Source organism: Nicotiana sylvestris, chromosome 9 (assembly GCF_000393655.2).
Source record: "Nicotiana sylvestris chromosome 9, ASM39365v2, whole genome shotgun sequence".
In the NCBI taxonomy this organism is placed as follows: domain Eukaryota; kingdom Viridiplantae; phylum Streptophyta; class Magnoliopsida; order Solanales; family Solanaceae; genus Nicotiana; species Nicotiana sylvestris.
Window position 1 is genome coordinate 35,972,384 of NC_091065.1, and position 9,032 is coordinate 35,981,415.

Genomic DNA, 9,032 nt, shown 5'->3' on the forward strand with positions numbered 1-9,032 from the left:
TCCCATAATTTTTAAGGGTTTAAAATTGATTTATTTCCCTTTTTCATCCATAAAATCCCCAATGATTATTTTCAAAATTATTATTTTAATAATTCATTTATGGGATTTCTATATTTATGCCAAAATATGGCTTAAATAAGTTTTACATATTTTTACAATTTTAGTATTTTTAAGGCTAAATTGCATATAATTGCAATATTAGTCATTTTAAGGTTTAATTGTGTCTTATATTCATAAATTGAGGCTTGTATTTTTAAATTGTTAATTATGTGTTTTAAATCATTTTATCCCTTTTAATTTAGTTTTTAGAAATCATTTACTATTTTTATAATTTAAAAAGGGGGGAAATTGGCTATTTAAATAACAACCCATTTATATTTAAATTCTGGCCTAAATTGAACCCCAATTTCCCAGTCCAATTCTAAATTAAACCCGACCCTAGCCCAATTTTAACCCTACCCAAACCTGGATTCCCCACCTACCCTTTTAATCTAGGCCGTTGATCATTCAGATCATCTGCCACCATTCACCCTTCCATAATTAAACCCAAATGACCCCTTAGCCTAATTCATTTCTCACCACCCGCTGCCCTTAAATCCCTCTCCTCTCAATTCTCTTTGCAGTCTCACATAAACCCTAGCCGCCGCCACCCTATTCCACCCTAATCCCTTGCAATCCCTACCTAATTCATGGGCTCCCATGGCGATTTGAGGCATATAATCGTCTCCTATGTCTGCTGGTTACCTATTTTCATGATTCCATGGATAGATCTCAAAGGGATCTAGTCCAATCTTGGTTCAACTTCTATATATGGCCTTCTTCCGGTCAACCATGGCTGTTCAAGTCAGATACTTGACTATTACGGCTAGATCGGTAACTTTTCAAAGTCTTTCTCACTTTCTTTGGGTTCTCTGAAACCCTAGCTCTAAGAGTTTTTCGATTTTTCTTTCAGATCTGATATAGATCTGTGCGTGTTATGAACTTCTTAATGTTTTCCAAAAAGGGTTTTCAATTTTCTTTTAAAGTGACTCTTTGTTTTCAAACTAGGGTTTTCTTAGACTCTTTTCAAAGATCTCTTCTCCGATTTTTCAGTAATGTTTTACTTTGTTTAAATGATTTGCTTATATTTTTCTTTCATCTGGTTCCTCGTGTTAAAAACCCTCAGTGTTTTGGTTTTATCCGAGTTCTGAAGATGACTTTGTTTGTCTTTGTGTATACTTGTTTCGATTAAGCTTTTTATGTTTGAATCCTCTTCCCTGTTTGACTTATCTAATTCTGAGTTCTTACTATTGTGGAAACCCTAATTTCTTAAAAGGTTTTCCTCACTTGTTACTGTGAGATCTTTACTTGTTTCTGACTCTCTTTACCTGTTGGACTGGTTTCTTCACTTTAGCTCTACGTGTGAGCCCTGACTATTTGACTTGTTTGACTACTGAGCCCTAGCTTACTATTGTTACTACTGCATATTTGTATGCATCCAGTTGTTTCTTTTGCCAATGCATTTGGCCTTGCATGTCTAATATTTCTGTTCGTTCTATTTATATGCTGAAGTGCAGAGTCATGATTCTTACTTGATTATTCTTGATTTCCTCAATGTTACGACTGATTGCAAAAGGTTCCCTTATAAACCCTAATTTTTACTCATTTGTTTAAAATTGATTAATTCCCTTCCTTAATTACTGTGATGTTTTACCTTGCTGAATCCTTTCCCAAAATTAGCCATATTTTGTACCTAGACTCAATTATTTACTTCATATTTTTACTGCCCCCTTATATGGCAAGAATCAATTTGCCCCAAACTGATTTCTTTCCTTTATTTGACCCTGTTAGTATCCGTTTGAGCAGTAATTCCCTGATTAAAGTGAAGTACTTGTATTGATTGATTCTGATTGTGATTGTTTCCATGTCTATATTAAAACCTTACTTGTTACCTTATTCTTTACTCGTTTTTAAAACTATAAATACCCTTATCCTCTCTTTTTTAAACACATGAACAATTTGAGTTCAAAAATACACTTACACTCAAAACTCTCTTTTTCTCTACTACCACTTGTGCTATTGCTTTGTTTAGCCGGCTGAAAGCCAAGGCTAGACTGTGGAATTCTTCTTGCTTTACCTTTCTACACCTTGTTTTTCTCTACTGGTATGTTCTAGTTAATTTTTTCAAGCCTCAACAACAACATGTTTCTTAATTGTTCCAATTTCTCTCATTCTTGTCTACTACTGCCTGTGGTTCTGTAGTCAAGTCACATTACTAGCATGTTGTAATATGTTCCCTTCCACCTTAGATTAATGCTTCCCTTATGTGTGTTTTGAAGCATACTCTATTAGTCACTTGATTGTGTACTTGCTATCTTATGAATCCCAAACTCATATCCCCTCTACGTGTTTGTGTTCTTTTGGCTGGTTTGTGACCATGCCAGCATCAACTATTGATGTGCATGACCAAACCCGACCCCCGCTAGGGTCATGTGCTTACAGATAAGTGACTCCCCAAAATCCCTTGGCCCCCCTTCGTATGACTACTGATTATGTGTAGTTGTGAGTTTTACTACTGTAATTGATTTCAATTACCTCTGTTACTAATTGCTTTCAAAATGGACTATCAGTCCAGCTTTTTAAATAAATCTCTTTTAACATGTGTTCTACACTTCTACTATATTCTTAGAATCTAGGTTCTGCCCCTCTTGTGTGAGCCTTGCCTTGGGACCCTTGAGCTCCCTTTAAACTTGGACACATAAGGGCTGGCCCTTCCACACTACACTCATTCTGTCTGATTATGCAAATCTGGGTGTGAGCACTGCCCGGGATCCCTTGAGGTCCTTATGGAACTTTGACAAACCCAGGTATGAGAAAGGCTTTGAAATATTAACATTGAAGTGGTTCATTACATAACACTGAGAGGAAGTCAAGATTAGGTTTCCTTTGGTTGTAATTTCTTATTTCTGCACTTCTTTTGTAATTCAATCATTTGGTCTGTAATAATTTATAAACAATGTCGGGGTGATTAGTGAAAAAGGGTGGTTAGTCGTATATTGTGGGTAAATTGGGTAGATAACATACCTATAGGGTCTATTTTGATTCAAATATGGTCTGTTAGATAACATGCCTATAGGATCTGCTCTGGTTTAAAATAAATTCTGCATGTTTTACTTTCACACAATTAGAAACCATGTCTATAGGATCTAAATGGCTTTTAACACTTAGATACCATGCCTATAGAATCTAAATAGCTATAATAGAAATCATGCCTATAGAACTTAAAACCAGTTTAGTTGGAGAAGCCGTTCAGTTCACGTTGTTTATTCTGAATTGGATTAGTTAATTAATTTGCCGCTTCTTTAATAAGTCTTCAAACACTACCTTAAATTAATATCGTTGGAAAGCATGCCTATAGGATCTCAAGTTGTCCGTCTAAAATTAATCACTGCTCTATTGCATTCCTAATCAATATAGATATCATGCTCATAGGACATCACTACTACGCCTAGGAAAGCCTTAGGTAATTACTCGAATAAAATTAGAATCTGCCTTTGTTTAATTACCAACTGCTACAACCAGCAGGTAGGCCTGATTCAGACTTCTTTTCTGAGTTATATAATGAATCTAGTTCTGACTCAAACTCTGCTTTAAGATTTTTTAAAATTCAGACCTTAATTGTGTTTAAGTCGTGCTATTTATATGCATTATTTGCGGAGTATACATGAGTCTTCTAATTGTTTACATGTTTCCCTTTTAAATACAGTCCTACGTGTTTTGTATGTCGCCTTAGCCTTTTTACCTTTAAACCCAAGAGTCAGCCCAAAACCTCTCTCTTATAGGAATAGTAGTCCTAAATTCCTCCAGGACTTATAGGGATGGGATGGGTAACAGCACGCAATAGAGGTCAAGACCAATCCTCGCTTTAATACATTAATGGGGTGGGAAGGGTAGATATGGACATGATTACCGGTGCGTTAATACCACGTGTATCCCCTCTTCTGAGGAGTGCCATACCGGGTATTGCATTGAGGTGATCCATATTACAAACAAACCTAGGACCCCTTTTACATTTGCAAGTATGTTTAGATTATAACTCTTTTCCAAACTCTGCCTTTCAATAATTATTTGCACTTGTGTGTTTAACTTAAACCCCCTCTTATTTGATCCTTATTTGATTACTTGCTAATTGCACAAATTCACAAAAACTATCTGGCCGGGAACCACACTAGTGGATCCTGAGGGGTGCCTAACACCTTCTCCTTAGGATAATTTCAAGCCCTTACCCTATCTTTGGTTATCAAACATAGTTGTAGTTGAACCTTGTAGGTGCCCTAACACGCCTTAAAATCGTTAGGTGGTGACTCTTCAAAATACCCAATTCCTAAAAGGGAAATGAGTCATTACACCCCATGAATGTCGAAACCCGGACTCCTCTCCGATGGAAGGGAAAAAAGGAGGGCGCGACAGCATGGCAACTCTGCTGAGGATATTTAGGCTTTTACCATTTCAGACTGTTCTTGTGAATTTGTACCTCCCTTATGTACAATTACTTGTTTAAATTTCTTTAAGCATTTAATTTCTTTTTCTCTGCAAAACTGACATATCTTCTTTGTTTCCTTCCTTTATTGCTGTTTCAAATTATAAACTGCTGTATTTATCGCTTTATTAATGTGTAAATACATGTCAACATATTTTTTTAATTATTGCATAATCATGCTCAACATCATACTCCACTCGTGCCAAACAAACACTATAGCAACGCTTTTAATGAGTGGTTTCACTCTTCCTATATCATTACCCCTTAAATTCGGAAAGGCATATTTGCGATAAAACTAATCGATCAGCGGTGCGGTCGACAGTTTTGTGCCTTCCCCCTTGAGTTGTCCGCTCAAGGTACCAGTCTAAAACCCCATAGAAAACTTACACTGTTGAAATTGTGCATGCATCGTGGTCAAACCTAGCTGGGTCAGTTATGTTGTCCACATAATGACCCTTTAAGATAGCCTTATCAAAAGTCCACTAGGTTTTCCTAAACCCAAACGGACATCACCACGTTCTGTGCATTTATTTGGAGAACTAAATTCTTCATGCTAATTGTTGGTATTAAATAGTCGAGTCTGGTGGGGGTAAGGGCCTAACCTTATATATCTTGTAGAAATATGAGGCACAAAGTCCCCAGATTCGGCATGGTCACCAACGTCCACCCAAGATTGCTAAGCTGGTGGAGAGATTTACCCTCAAGTGACCAAACTCTCATCCGCAAATATCTGGGAAATCTACCAACCCTTCTGGAGATCCAACCTAATAACATGATCATAGAAGCTGCCACACTATTTTGGGATTGTGAAAGGGTCGTGTTCCGCTTTGGGAATATTGAAATGACACCCTTGCTAGATGAGATAGGAGGACTAGCCAGTCTAGTGTGGGAGACTCCGGGTTTGCTAATGCCTGAGAACCGCAAAGGCAGGGGCTTCCTCAAAATGTTGGGTTTGAAGAAGAATACAGAAATGACATGCCTGAAGGAGTCATACATCCCTTTTGGCTACCTTTATGAAAGGTACGGTCACAACAAATCCTACCACACCTACTTTGATGAGTTTTCCATCACATCCTTGGGACACATCCATCGAAGGGTTTTCGTCTTCATGTTTTGTTTCGTGGGGCTGATCATGTTTCCAATGAAGAAAGGGAGAATCTATACTAGGCTGGCTATGGTAACTAAGACCCTAATGGAGGGGATTGGTGGGCAGCCATTCAATATCGTGCCCATTATCATTGCAGACATATACCGAGCCTTGGAGAAGTGTCAACGATGAGCAAAACACTTCAAAGGCTGCAATTTATTACTTCAAATCTGGCTGATGGAATATCTCCAAAAGGGCAAATACTGACAAGAGATTCAGTAAAGGGACTGGGATGATCACATCACTTTCCATCATCCAAAGCGAATGAATTACATCCCCGATATGTTCGCTCAACCTGAGAATGCTAAAGGATAGGTTGAGTTATTTGATAATCTGACTGAAGAACAGGTTCAATAGATGTTCGAGTGATTTCCGACCGAGGAGTTCATCACCCGATCCAGAGATGCACCTTTCTTGATACTGATTGGTCTGAGAGGAACATACCCTAACGTCCCTCTCCGAGTTATCAGGCAAGCTGGTAGGAAGCAAGTTATACCCAGGGTCAACAAGATGAGTCGTTTTTGAGTTGACTTCCAAAATGATGATAGTCCCTACAATTGTCAAGCTCAACATATGTGGCACTGCAAGATTATAATGGGGAGAGATACCATCGAACCAGACATGTATCATACCGGTTGTGCTCCTTTCTACTCAGGTTGGTTGGAAGACAATCATGATGGTCCGGGCCAGCCAGGGTTTGCTTGAGGTCACAGGATTATAGATGAAAAGGCGGAGGCACATCTCAAGTACAACCAACTACGCAAAAGGATCCGTGAGTACGAAAGCGAACACCACGAGATACAAGAGTCCAATCAGAAGCTGATTGAGGAATAGAAAGATATGGTCGTCAGTGCCAACAAGAGGCTAGGATATTTTGAGTGAGGCATAGTAGAACTGGAGAGAAAATTTCTCAAGAGGGTCGAAGATTGTCACAATGCTGAAAGTACTGAAGGCGGACATCTAGCCAGAGCATATCTATTGCTGGGACTTCGCGAGCTAGGGAAGCTGTTCAACGGAGCCAAGGATGCCAAATCTGGGGAAGGTCCTTCTGGGGCCAAGTAGATAGAAGTTTACCTTTTTCACTTTTATGAATGTAATAAGGCCGAGGGCTATTAGTGACTTTTATTTCCTGTCTATTTAGTGTCAATTTGGGATTCGTCTTATTTTTTATCAATAAAATGAGTCATTTAGCATTCTAAGTTCTCCAAATCAATTTGTCTCTAGGCCCGCCTCGGGCACAAAGAGGTTCCCAAATTAGGACACGCTTTACATTCCCGCACTATGTGTTTAAATATTGCAATACTTTTTATACTCCTCACTAACTTGGTTACCTTTTTGTTTTTACTTTTTGTTTTATTATTCCCCTCCCTAAAGGTTAGTTCGGGCACTCTGGCATCATTATCTTATTCCATGAGATCGAGGGACCGTCCACCCACTCCTCCTCTTAGCCCTGTCAAAAACAAAAACAAAAGCAATATGGAAGATTTGAAAAACGTCGGGAAAGAGAACCCAAATGAGAGGGTAGAGACTACTAATGGCCATGGTACTCAGGTTCCTAATGGCCATGAATGGGTAAAGCCATAAGATCACCTTTCATGAGGACGAGCTGCCACCTAAAGGGTTGGGGCACAACAAAGCACGACACATCACCGTACAATGTGAGGACTATTTCATCACCACAATCCTGATCGATGGAGGTTCCAGTCTCAACATTTGTCCGCTGGTAACACTCAAGAAGTTGAGTAAAGGTCTGCACGAGATAAAATATGGAGATATCAATGTGAAAGCCTTCGATGGTTCCCAGAGGTCCACCATTGGTGAGATTATTCTATGCTTACAGATGGGAGCAACATGGTTCGATGTCGATTTCTAGGTGATATATGTGCCAACATCTTACAACTTACTGCTTGGACGGCCATGGAGTCATGCCGCTAGGGCCATAGCATCAACACTGCATCAAGCAGTAAAATTCGAATGGAATCACCAGGAAGTGATCATTCATAGTGACGGTAGCAACCCTATATACAGTCGCCAGACCATTCCGGCGATCGAGGGAAGAAGGAAGCTAGGTGGAGAGACTTACCACCACATTGAACGGGTCAATGCTGTCGATAAAGACAAGGGTGGGGTAACAAAATTGAGAGTATACTGAATTGGAGTGGGTACGAACCTGGTAAAGGGCTCGGCAAAAACCTACAAGGAATCGTTAAGCCCATAAAACTCAAGAAACATGACACTACCTTCGGTTTAGGATATGAATAAACCTAGGAGGAATTCAACAACTCGTCGCCACCATGGTGTGGTCCTTACTACCCACTAGAGCAGCCAATACCATATCTGGAGCAGACTTTCCAATAGGCCGACATTATTTATGGGTTAGATGAAGAAGAAGCACTTGCAGTGGTGAAGAACTTGTTCCTAGAAGACAATGACATGTACTGTTGTGTTGTTCTCGAGGAGGAGGGGAGGAAGGCCCTTCCATACAGGCTGTAAGTAGAGGGGCACACCTCAATAATTGGACCATCAGGACAACCAGAGCCTAACGAGCCTCGGGGTAGCAAGGCTAAAACAAGCATTATCCATTGTTTTGACTAAATGATTTTCTTTTTGCATTTTCAATTCCTGTATAAGATCTTCAATGTTCAAAACAGTTATGCAATTTATCATAGCATTTTGACTCTTCTTATGAATTAACACTTATTGCTATCGTTTTCTCTCATTACTTTACCTATAAAGCATTACTATTACTTGTTTGATGAACTAATGACTGTGACATGCAATGAGATAACGCAACAAACAGACATTGATTCAGAGAAAGATGACATACCTGATGAGATTGTCAAAGAAGTTGAGAACTTTGAGAACAGACCTAAGTCCAACCTGGACGAGACCGAAATTGTCAACCTGGGAGATGTAGAAAACATCAAGGAAACACGAATCAGCGTTCACCTGTCGTCGTCAGAGAAGAATACACAGAATTTCTAAAGGAGTATGATGACATATTTGCCTGGTCGTATGATGGCATGACTGGTCTGAGTACGTCTATTGTGGCTCACAAACTACTAACTGATCCAATGTGTTCACCAGTAAAGCAAAGGCTCAGAAAGTTCAAGCCTGATATGAGTTTGAAAATCAAGGAAGAAGTCACCAAGAAGATCAACGCTAAGGCTCTCAGGGTAGTAGAATACTCGACATGGTTAGCCAACATTGTGCCAGTACCAAAGAAGGATGGGAAGGTCAGAGTCAGTGTCGACTACCGGGATCTCAATCGGGTCAGTCCAAAAGATGACTTCCCTTTGCCAAATATACACATCCTAATTGACAATTGCGCCAAGCATGAGCTACAGTCATTCGTAGATTGCTTCG